We start from the raw sequence: 12,661 nt of genomic DNA, 5'->3' as shown, positions 1-12,661 counted from the left end.
TACATTGCGGCTGGGATCGAAATTTGATCATTTTAACCGAGTGTTCGACTTAAGCGAGTTCGCATTAAGGAGGTTTACTGTATATAGAATTCCCATTAAATGACATTTTACACGCATTTTGTTTCATTAAAAACAATGTATATTTACCTAAATATGATTGAATGTTAAGAACTGAGGAGAGGAAATATATTGAGACATAACTCGTTATTATATACATATACACACATACTCTTGCATTCATTCTCAACCTGATTATAAAAAAGAAAAAAATGTAGTACGTGACTCTTCCATTGAATTGCATCATACACGCAAGCTTCAAGAAGCACTGGAGGCATCAGAGACACGCATACACAGCCACTCTCTCTCAGTCAACGACAATCAGTAACTGTAGAAACAGCAAGATAGAAACCATCCATAATATCTCCGCTTCCAGTTATGATACTTAAGAAATTAAAACGATATTCAATAAAGAATTAAACTGTTTTTTCTAATGCATCACAGGCTGCATACCTCCAAAGATAACACTACGAATAAATAAATAAATAAATTATATATATATATATATATATATATATATATATATATATATATATACAGTTTGGATACGGATAATGAAATCAGCATGATTTCGTCTTTTATGAAGATAGCGACTTTTTAAACTCTGTCCATAGATCATAGTTTAGGGGAAATGAGCACTTGAGTAAAACAAAGACAACTTCAATCCTATCTTCTACATTCTTTTACACAAATTTCAAAATAGTAAGTAATACCGAATCTAGTTCGAGGATCCCTATCAACTACTTTCTTTCCCTTATAGATTTTCTTAAAAATTCATCTTTAATGGCTCATTCTAGAAAAATATTTGGTGCACAAAATAACGTTACCTAACGACTTCATACCATCATAATGCATAAATAATTGATTTTTTCATATCTTTTATAACTCGGTCTGCATCGGCATTATATCTTTCTAGCAATAATGTTTTACATTTCCCATCAAAATGTACCAAAACTCTTTCACTTGCATAATGTGTTTGAATCAGTTAATGTTATAATTAATGTTTGAATCATAATGTTATTTCGTAAGCTTTGTCTTTTTCTAAATCTTGAAATCTAACAGGTGTTGAAACAGTAATACCATTTTTCTTGTTTAAATACGAAGCCATTTCTTATTTATTATATACAAAATCTTTGAATAATTTATTCATTTTCTTAAACAGAATTCAATAGTCGGGTAATTATATTTTAGTCCAGTATTTTTAAGCTCTAATCAATCTTTAACTGTTATCTCACTCATCATTTTAACAGTTAAGTGTTTGGTAAATCTGGGTGGAAGAAATGCTTTAAAGTACTTCTACCGAATTTAGTCTTTGTTTTGTCCACTTTAGAATCTGATGTTCTATGTTAATTCTAATTTCCGTAAACCTATAACTGGTTTCTGTTCTGTTTCCAAGCTTATTTAAAAAAAAATCAACTTGTTCTGCCATATTGATTTAATAGAAAATCTTTAAAATAAATCATTTTTATCTAATAACCTTTATGTCAAATACCATCCATAAAAGTTCTAAAAATTAATTATAAAACTAATTTATCTAAAGCTCTTCTACTACTTTCTCATTTTTAGGATCATAAGTAAAGTTCTAAATTTTATAAAATTTTATAACAAGTTGTATTTTCAGCTACTACTTTTACAAAATCTACTACAATCTTTATACTAGTTCTCTGACTTATAAATATATTCTTCCTCTTACTACAATTAACTACATACATTGATATATTTTAATGAACTCATCTGGATTGGAGTACATTTCCGTATTTCCACTAGTTATTGTTAAATGCGGTGTGAACATCATACGTCTTAAAATTATCTTTATTAGCAATATTTAAATTTTTATTTTCTTTTGGAAAGATCTTCTGACGTCCATTCTTAAGATAGATATTTTTAACTTTACAATGATCGAATTTACTAGAATATGCGGTCTGCTTGTTACTTCTATCAGTTTCAAAAGCTACAATAACAAAATCATTCATATCAAATTGTCTAAAATTTAATTGAGTAGTTACATCAATTTCCAAGAAAGAACCTACATTCTTTTGTACGCATTGATAAGTGTGAAATAAAAACATGATTTTAGGTACATTAAGAATATTTAACTTCAATTTGCTTTCCTAATACTAGGTTCATTCATATCAAAAAGTGGCATTCTTATCTCCCTACATTTTATTGGTATATTACCATCACGAGACGCTGCTATACTTACTCCTGTCCACTTACATAAAACCTCATTATTGTTGCCAGCTTTTATAAATGTTATTCTTAATCCACCTTTTCATATAAGTTTTTTATGATCACTTGAAAAGCCCGGAATTAATCTTAGTGTATATAAAATTGTAAAATCCTTTCGTAAGTTAATTTTATCATCTGTTTCGAAACCAGCTTGTTTTACGTATTCAGCTTCTGGTTTAAGAACCTTTAAAGTTCCGATGACTGTAGATGTTATTCCAGAAAGATCAATTCTATGTATATTTACTACATGCTTTCTAGTCTATATGATAAAGAAGAGTAATGGTAAGAAATTATCTACACATTTTATTGTATCATTAGCTCCAAATGTTCCTCCAACTTGAGTACCTAGAAATTTCAAATTTCATATTATAGTCAGCTGTGTAAAGATAAATGAATCCATCTCCTACATCAAAGTTAAATTCAGTACCTTTGTTAGGTTCATTTAAATTATTATACGTTCTATTTGCTGTAAAACTTTGCAACTCATAACTCTCAATACTCTCCATACTATTTATTATAATGAAAATGTTGAAGAGATGGCACCATACTTAAACTTATATAAATGTCGCGTCCATAACAGATGTCAAATCAATTACAATCCCCATTCTAACTGAGCATTCATATAAGTACGAACTCCAAAAGCTGCAAGTGTTTCTGCAATTGATTCGTCTTTAATACTCTTTTAAAAACTTGATTTTCTAGTTCTTTATCTGCAATATGTTTGAAGCAGTATCTCTGTTATCTCTATAGTATATACCATGTTCTCTACAAGCTTCACCTAATGGATTAATACATTTATATCCTCTTTTAAATGTTTGTTGTAGCTTAGTTTCCGGACCAGAGTACGAAAATCCAGGGGTATGAAATTGAAATGGGATTTTATTAACCAAATCACTTACCAAGTCTTCCATAATTTCAAAATCTTGGTGGCAATGCGTTTAATAACTTTATCAAATAACCCTATCCTTTGGATCGTTAGCAATATATTGCGAAAACTTATTACTCATATTTACTATACCTACTTTCTCAATGTAAAAGTTAATATTACCAGCTTTTTGTTCTTCATCTATAACAATTAACCTATCTATTAATTTTCGGACATCATCCATACAAATATATTCTTCACGAAATTCTGTATATTGTTTAATTCCTTCTCCAGACTTTGGTGATTTTTCACTTTTAGGAGTTGGAGATAAGCTTGGTTTGATCTAGCTCTCCCAAATAGGTTTAATATTTTTGTATTTTGCACCTCTACTAAACGCAACTCTTCTGCTATCTGGATCATAACTTCGGAACGCAGCATCTGATTTTATTATTTCTTAATAATTTTTAAGTCATCGTTATCATAATCCTCAATATGTTTATTAATATTCATTGTTAACAGCTCCCATGAACCTTTGTTCCTTTATAGTTTTTTCCATTAATTATTAAATCTCTACTAACTTTAACTTTACAATTTCATATTTTATTTATTATTTTACCACCCTTCTCAACACTTATTATTCCAAATACATCACCATTTCTTTTAGTATATTATCTCGTTGAGTTCCTAAAGACTTTAAACCTTTTACTTTATCTTTAATTTGTTTTCTCATTTGTTTTTTCTGTTTACTCACTGGCATATCGTCCTCCTCTATATAACTATCATACACTTGAGGTGTTTCTAAATACTCCAAATCTATTCTTGAACTTTTATTTACAACTGCAACAAGTTCTGCCATTAGATATTTGTTTTGTTTTACTACTTCTTTAATCTCACTACCTAAATTTTCAATAGCATCAATTAGAGTTCCTGCTTTTTGTACTTGTCATATATTCCTGCTTTTTTTTTCAATTTTTGAAACTTAACAAGGAACTATTTTAACGTAAGATTCCTTCCAATTTCTTTCTCATCCATTTTATATAAAGAAAGCGAACAAACGTCAAGAAACGTCAAGAAGTGTCTGGAAAATGTGAACAGACGTTTAGAAACATGAAGAAACCAATAGATATGTAATAAAAATCCCCCAAATTTCCCTTCTTCCAGATAATTTTCTTATATATTTGCCCAGAGAAAACCATAAGAATCTTAAATTTTGCACATACCTTAGAGAACGTGTATATAACCACATACTAATAGTCGTGAAGTATCTGATAACGAGACCGGATGCCATATTGGAAAATGGCCGTCGAATAGTGTTTTTTAAAGGTAATAACTGGTTCTCCTTACGCTATAAGGAAAATCAAAGATAGCAAACAGGGCTTACAGTTGAATGATGTAAATTATTCCAGGTTATGGCATATGCTGATGATGTAAATTTAATAGGAGATGATAGGAGAACAATAGAAAGAAATGCAGAGATCTTATTAAACGCTTGCAGGGACATGGGTTTAGAAGTAAATGCAGAGAAAACTAAATACATGGAAGTGCGTCGGGACCGGAATACAGCAAATTATGGATACGTTAAAATACTAAATAATACTTTTGATAAAGTGGATACTTTCAAATATCTAGGATCAATATTAACAGAGGAAAATCATATTCACGGAGAAATTAAATGTCGACTAAAAGCAGGGAATTCGTGTTACTATTTGGTTCAAAATCTCTTGTCGCGAATTCTGTCGAGGAATTTGAAACTTAAAATATACAAAACGATAATCATGCCTGTAGTTCTGTATGGCTGCGAAACATGGTCACTTACTCTGAGGGAAGAACATAGACTGAAAGTATTTGAGAACAAGATCCTGAGACGAATATTCGGACCCAAGAGGAACGGGAATGGGGAATGGCGGAAACTTCATAACGAGGAACTACATAATTTATACGGTTTACCCAACATTGTTAGGGTCGTCAAGTCTAGGAGGCTTAGGTGGGCGGGTCATGTAGCTAGAATGAAAGAAAGTAGAGACGCTTTCAAAGTCTTGACTGGAAGACCAATCGGAAAACGACCATTAGGAAGACCTAGGCGCAGATGGGAGGACAATATTAAGATGGATCTCGCAGAGATTGGAATACAGAGTAGAAACTGGATACAGTTAGCTAAGGATAGAAGTCAGTGGAGAGCTTTTGTGAACGCGGCATTGAACCTCCGGGTTCCATAGGCCATAGAGTTAGTTAGTTAGTTAGTTTTAATAACTGGTTCTCACTTTGATAGCTCTTACTTACGTAGTATTTGCATTATTGATGTTATTTTCACTTCATTCGAATAACAAAGAACTACGCTTACAGACTGCGTATTATACTTAACAGCTTACTCGGCACGCAGGAAGTAACGGAAGGGGTTTGTTTTTAAAAATCACCAAAATTTCCGTTCTGAACATTAGTTTTCTTATACATTAACCGAGAAAAGATCATAAGATGAAATTTTGCATATAGTTTTCGGAATGTGTGTATAACAACATAATAAAAGTCCTGAAATATTCATTAATGGGTTTGGCCGCCATATTGTAAAATGACCACCAAATAGTTTTTTTAAAGGTAATAACAGGTTCTCACTTTAATAGCTATAACTCACATTGTATTTGCACTATTGATGTTACTTTTAGTTCATTCGAATAACAAAGGACTACGGTTACAGATACTTACCATTCTACTACACACATGAGGGAAGTTACATATATTTTTTTTAAATCGCATAACTTTTATTCTTTAGGTTCCTTTTGCTTAATCAGTTAACAATCTCGTCCTCTGAGAGTAGCAATTAATCTTACATTAAATACGGCATAATACACATAATATAACATTCAAATCATAGTGATAGAATCGGAATGAGAAATAAAACTTCGTTCAGAACTACTCCTTGACTACGCATAGAGCGAATATGGAATTCTGTCTAGCTACATTCCCGAACTATTATGTTTACTTCTTCAACATTATTCCAATAAATCTAGATTTGCTCTTCAGATTCACAAAGGACTTAACTGAAGAAGTGAAAATTACTTTCTAATCATATCACGGCTGCTGGCACCAGTGTTCTTGAAGGCTCTGGGATGCATATTCTCAGATTTGCATACAGCAATAGAACTCTTTCAAACAGTCGAATATAGTATCAATTATTGGGGAAGATATTCATCTGCTTGTACTTTTGGCCTCATTAGCAAGTGAGGAAATATAAAGGTAACAAAGAAAGTTGCATCGCTTTTTCACCCATCACCTTCGAACATCGATTGTCACCTAAAATGTACCTGGAAGATCAAAAATAGTCCCTATCAGCATTGACGACCTTCTGCCAATATTATGGAAGGTCATGGATTCCATCCCTTCGATAGAACTTGGTGGGTCGTGAAACGAAGAGGGTATAAAGTGCATTTTGCACCTCTACTTGGGATTTGAAATAGAGGTGATTGTCCAAAAAATGGAACAAGTGACAAGCGGACGGTGTAATGTCCGGGGAGTATGGCGGACGCAATAGTGTTTCTCATCTAAGGCGTAGAATGGTGTCCCACTTCATCCTAGCCACGTGGGACTTAGCGTTGTCCTGTAACAGGAGGATCAATTTGCGATTCAGAAGTGCTGGCTCCAGAGTTTTGAGTTTTTGGAACACGGCTTACCTGCTGACAGAACACAGTTTCATTGATGCTCTGACCAGCTCTTAGTAGTTCCCGATGCACGATGCCGCGAGCAGTCTACCAAACACACAGGAGGACCTTCTTCTGGTGCAGTGTTGGTTTCGGCTATTTTGGAACCGGTTCATTCGATGAGGGAGCCGTGGAGCTTCGTGTAGGACCCACTTCTCATCACATGTCAACATATGTCCAGAAATGGCTGCCTCCTCAGACGATACAGCAAAGAAACATAGGCGTCTGCTCGCGTTGCCTTCTGGCTACGAGTCAAATCATGTGGGACCCATGCACTCAACTAGTCGTGCATTACAAATTGATGGCGGTTGTGCCGAATGGTTCCTCCGCTCACTGAATTGTAGTCCTAGTTCCTTACATATCTGACTACTGTCGCCTCAATTGCTGCCTGAAGATAATTTTGTACATGTGTTGGTATTCTGGTACGTGGGGCGTCTTCGAGTGTTTCGTCACCGTCCTCAAAACGTGTTAAACCACTGCTGCACTGTTCGCCTAGTGACGACACACTCACCAAAGGCGTAGCATATGTTCCGCCTCGTTGCAGCAACATTTGATCCCAATTTCAACTCGAACAGCATACATGCTTTATCACGCTCTGTGGAGGTCTGATGTTCACTCTGTCCTTACGCAAGTTCACGGTGTAAATGAACTTCCACAACCAGGTTGTATGTTGGATATACCCACACCAACATCTCACCTTCAAGTTATCTTCATTCGCATTCAACTCACGGTGTGAAGGCCAATTGAACACAGACCTCTACAAAAAGCGACGGAACTTTCTTAGTTACTTTTATATTTCCTCATTTGCTAATGAGGCCAAAAGTACAAGCAGATCTATATCTTCCCCAATAATTGATATTGGATGTGGCTGTTTGAGAGAGAGTTCTATTGCTGTATGCAAATCTTGGAATGTGCATGTGTGTAGTAGACTGGTAAGTGTCTATAACCGTAGTCCTTTGTTATTTAAATGAGCTAAAAGTAACATCAATAGTGCAAATAGAATGTGAGTTATATCTATTGAAGTGAGAACCTGTTATTATCTTTAAAAACACTATTCTGCTGACATTTTCCAATATGGCTTCCAACTCCGTCATCATATACTTTCGGACTTGTAGTATGTAATACACACATTCTCAAAGGTATGTGGAAAATTTCATTTTGTTATGTTTTTTTCTGGGTTAATGTACAAGAAAACTAATGTTCAGAAGGGAAGTTTTGGTGATTCATAAAAACAAATTCCTCCGTTAGTCCCTGCGTGTCGAGTAAACTGGTAAGTGTTATACATGGTCTGTAAGCGTAGTCCTTTTTTATTCGAATGAAGTAAAAATAACATCAATGGTGTAAATATAAGGTGGTATAGCTATTAAAGTGAGAACCAGTTATTACTCTTAAAAACCATGGTTCAGCGGGCATTTTCCAATATGGAACCAAACCCATCACCGGATATTTCCGGACTTTTAGTATGTTGTTATATATACCTTTCCAAAGGTATGTCAAAATTTCAGCTTCTTATGATATTTTCCGGGTTAATGTATATATTGACTGGACTAATACAGTAAAAATGTATATCTTTGAGATCCCTTGCTATACTCTATCGAAGTAAGCGAGTACTGCAATTTCGTAAAGAGGAATAAACAAGAATGATGTAAACCAAACCATATGAATACGGATTAATGATCACGAAAAAAATAAATACATACATATTTCCCATTCTGAATGAAAGTTAAAGTAGCCAAGTTTTGGTTAGGACAGCCCTTTTGAACGATTGTGGAATGTTAATAATCGCGCAGCAGGCATAGTCGGTTATTTCGTATTTTGATAATTTTCAATGAAAATTAGAAAAAAAATTTCACCAACTTACTCGGTTATTTTGGTCAACAGAAATGAGGCATTAAGCTTTTAATTTGTTTTAATTCTTGGTTAAAAGGTATTTTATATTCACGCGGTGAAATTAGGAAAGTTAATTTTGCCCAGTAATACTATGATAAAATGTTCTGTATAAATCGTGTTATATTGAATACTAAACTATTGTTATAGTGGGAGCGTACTTCTAGTCATACGTTACCTATACTGGGACATTGTTAGCGGAATAAACTTCCGTTCAGAAAAACCTAGAAATTTCTTCAGAGACCAAGTTAAACATCGTGAGCCTTGAGTCCATCAGTATTCCCATAGGTCTGTGAAGAGGGAATTAGTATATTTGCCCTTCTTTATTTACACACTAGCTGCGGCAAAGACTTTTGCCACGGTACCTGAGCGTTGTGAGGCACAAGTAAAGAACTTGAAAATCGAAGTGTCGCAACTCTGTTTGAGAGTTTTTCCATTTACTTTTAAAACACGAAGATGTAATGAAATACTTAAAAGTATAACTTTTGTTACACACGTAAATTTCTAATTTAATGCTTTGGGGTTAAAATTCTGCTCACAGCCAATACTGCATTTTCGGTTTTTGTGCTTTTAATTCCGAAATAAATACTTAGAAGAATTCTTTATCAGCCACTATTGGATGGTGTAAAATTGACTGAAACAAATGCAAAAGAGATGTGATTAGACACTTATGCGCCTAACAAATTTTATACCTGATAAAATACATTTCTACTGCAAAAATATTTCACAACCAATTATTTATAAAATACCGACAAATTAAAGCAACTATATTTTAGATAAACTGCACTTGCTGTAATGCAGGTAACTTTATTTTCTTGACTATGACGAATATAGATGTCCATCACTTACTGTAAAAAGTGAAGAGTTGTGTTCCCTCCTTTATGAAAAAAATCCATAATCTCTTCACATTTTTGTAAATAGTCTTTCGATATGAATTTTTAAAATATTTGGTAATTTGCTAATGTAAATGGGTACGAATTTAACACAAGATACAAGGGATTTCTGCTGTTGTGTATCATGTGAATAAAAAGTTTGAGGTTGCCATTAAGAATGTAATCTCATTATCCAACATTTAGTCAGTAATTACCAGCTGTAGTCTTTTCAAAAAGAACGGCTGCAAGGAAGAAGAATCCTAAGTCTTTCGTGTTGGAATTGTCTAGTTTCACTCAATGATTCTTCAAGAGAGGTAAAAGAAATTTAAGAGTATATGAAAATTATAATTAAGAATAAAATAAACATTCTATTAACTACTCTTATAAAATTAAAATTTTGTCTGGAATGTTTATGTGTTAACAAAGGGAACAATAAAATTAAATTTTTCGCAAGGTGTAAGTATTATATGATATACGAGCCAGGCAGCTCCAGTTTTAAATAGATTGTTTCGGGGCAGGGTGAGAAGTAATACGGAAAATGCACCCCACACAAAACATGTTCTTTGCTATTGTAATTGTGATTATGGCCCTTTATGAAACAAAAGGTAAATATTCACAAGCAATTACCACAACGTGTTTATTAAATGCGACCTCTGGAAAAAGTGGCTATAAGAACGGGTTCTAAGTCTTTCATCGAGTTGTGTAATTTTTTGCTGGAGATTCATAATTCATTACTTTACTCTCACATATGTTTTACTACAATTATAATTGTATCTATTATATAAAAATATTCGAGATCTATATATGAAGAAAGATGGAAAAAAATAACTGGAAGGAGAATATAAGATATAAAGAACTCCTGAGGGGAATGAAGCCAGAAAAATACAGACTTTGATAACAACATTGAAAAGAAATTGTTTAGGGCACTCTCTAAGGAGGAATTGCCTTACAAGCGATATTTTGGAAGGATTAGTTTGTAGAAGGAGAAAGAAAGGCAGAAAACATGTCAGCTCCTGGACAATATGCAGATCGAAAATTCGGATGCTTTAGAAAATGTAAGGTTGAGAATAGAAATTAATGAATAAAGATTAGTTTTCTATAAGGACCTGTCATTGTAGCAGAACACTGATGATGATAGTCTTGCTGATGATAAAATGTGTCCTCATCAAGATACATAGTAACGACCTCTCTTTGACTGAAAGAATTAGTGTTGTTTATACTACATATTAGTATTTTAAGAAAATATACATAAGAATATAGTAAGTAATTGTTCTGATTTACACAGTTTGGTCGGACGAATATATGAAACTATTTGAAATAGTGAATTGCTTAAGAAACATTATTCATAGCAGTAATAGTAGTAGAAGAAGCAGTAGAAACTTACAAACAATCGCTGGGAAACAATAACGTCTTTTTTGATCAATTGTAGTTTTGACCCATACTAATGATATGCCTTACATATTCATCAAGGGTTCGCTAAACATGTTACGTTCGCAGACATTATGTATCAAGGTTGATACAGATGATATCAACTTGTAGTTGTGTTTGGAAGTTCACTTTTCTATTGCGAATGCACTGAAGGAAGTCATCTTAACAAAAGACGGAAAGAAATTAAATACTTTCCATATTATCTTACTTCGGGAGTATCAATGTGACAAATGATAAAAGCGTCCTTAGTTACTAATCGCGAATTGAACTCGGGACTACCAGGTTGTAAAACTTACGCTTATTCCACTACTCTAGAAGCTCTCTGTGAAGTGTCTTTAGCAAATTGCACATCTTTACGATTGCAGTGTCGTAATAATGACGAAAAACTCTTGTTTCGGTCATAATAAAATATAAAATGTTAAATGAAAACCATAATCAAGAGAATCTAAATTTAAATTGTCAGAAGTAAATTGTTGAAAATCAGTGATAGAAGTACTATTTGTGGATGTTCTTGCAGCATTTAGATAAGAGGAAGTTTAACGTCCTGTTTGAGCATTGAAGCTAAATGTTGTGTGAAACCACAGTTTAAATATATCTCTTCCGGTCTTTCTTGATATTCTTTCACGAGCCATTAATATACATTGGGCATTGACGAGAACAATATGTTATTCAGTCTACTCGATCTCTGTAATCAAAATTTCTAATCGTTGCTCGCGAAGACGTGATGTGTGGCCTGCGGCCTGGAACGTACTTTTTATACATATTTTCTGCTTATTACTTTATTTTCCATGGATGTTTTGTTTTTGTGAAATGTAGGAAAAGAAAACATATAATGTAAACAACCTGAAACTCAAACTGCAACATGCCGCAAGCGTTGGCGAACCAGTTATAGTCAACTAGGAATCTTTTGGAAAAAAAGTGTTTTGAAAATTTCACCAGCGGCAGAGAAGCGTCGAAAAGCCAATCAACCACAAATTACCTTGTCAAAATATGTGAAACCGCTTATATGCGTTACTTGTTTACGTTAAAGTGTGTTTAAAAACACTAAAAGAAAGTACGCCGTGGTTACACGAACTACCAAACTTATGATTATTAGGCGGGTGTTCTTCCGACTTCGCTGCCGAGGCGATGAATGAAATAATGCATGTAAAGGTATAAATCGTTGAGGTTCTTTTTACTTTGGCTAATCAGAGTGCTCGTTTGACCGTATATATTCGACGATAACCGTTTTGAATTAGATGAAATGTGTTCGCCATCTATTTTTTTTTTAACAAAGTGACACACGTCTATTTACTTTCTTTCATAGTTCTCCCATATTCTTTTATAATGATCAGCGACAGTTGCCAACCAAATTCATAGAGTTATACACACTCATCTGAAGATTTTTTACTTCATGATGTAGAGGCTGTAGTAACTCTTGACCCCCGGAGCTCACTTTAGAAATAATTCATCACCAAAAATTTGTGTATAATTATAACTACATGCACAAAGTTCGTGTTGGTTCCTTCGCGATTTCCTGCGACGAATCGAAGGAATGTGGACCAAAATGAAGTCCTTGCTGCAAAGCGATGGTAACTTCATCTCTCCGACTCTAGGCATCTGTTTCAACTCGACGAAACTCTGCAGTCACT

At 33.7% G+C, this 12,661-nt stretch overlaps 1 protein-coding gene across 2 annotated transcripts in view; it reads left to right on the top strand.

The window, feature by feature from the left end:
• LOC145678411 (zwei Ig domain protein zig-8-like) overlaps window positions 1-12,661 on the top strand; it is a 998,947-nt gene that overhangs the window by 547,055 nt on the left and 439,231 nt on the right. The window lies entirely within an intron of this gene.

The sequence above is a fragment of the Thermobia domestica genome, chromosome 2 (genome assembly GCF_964235325.1).
Source record: "Thermobia domestica chromosome 2, izTheDome1.hap1.1, whole genome shotgun sequence".
NCBI lineage: Eukaryota > Metazoa > Arthropoda > Insecta > Zygentoma > Lepismatidae > Thermobia > Thermobia domestica.
Note: the sequence above shows the minus strand (reverse complement) of the source record. Positions and strands in the feature narration are given on the sequence as shown.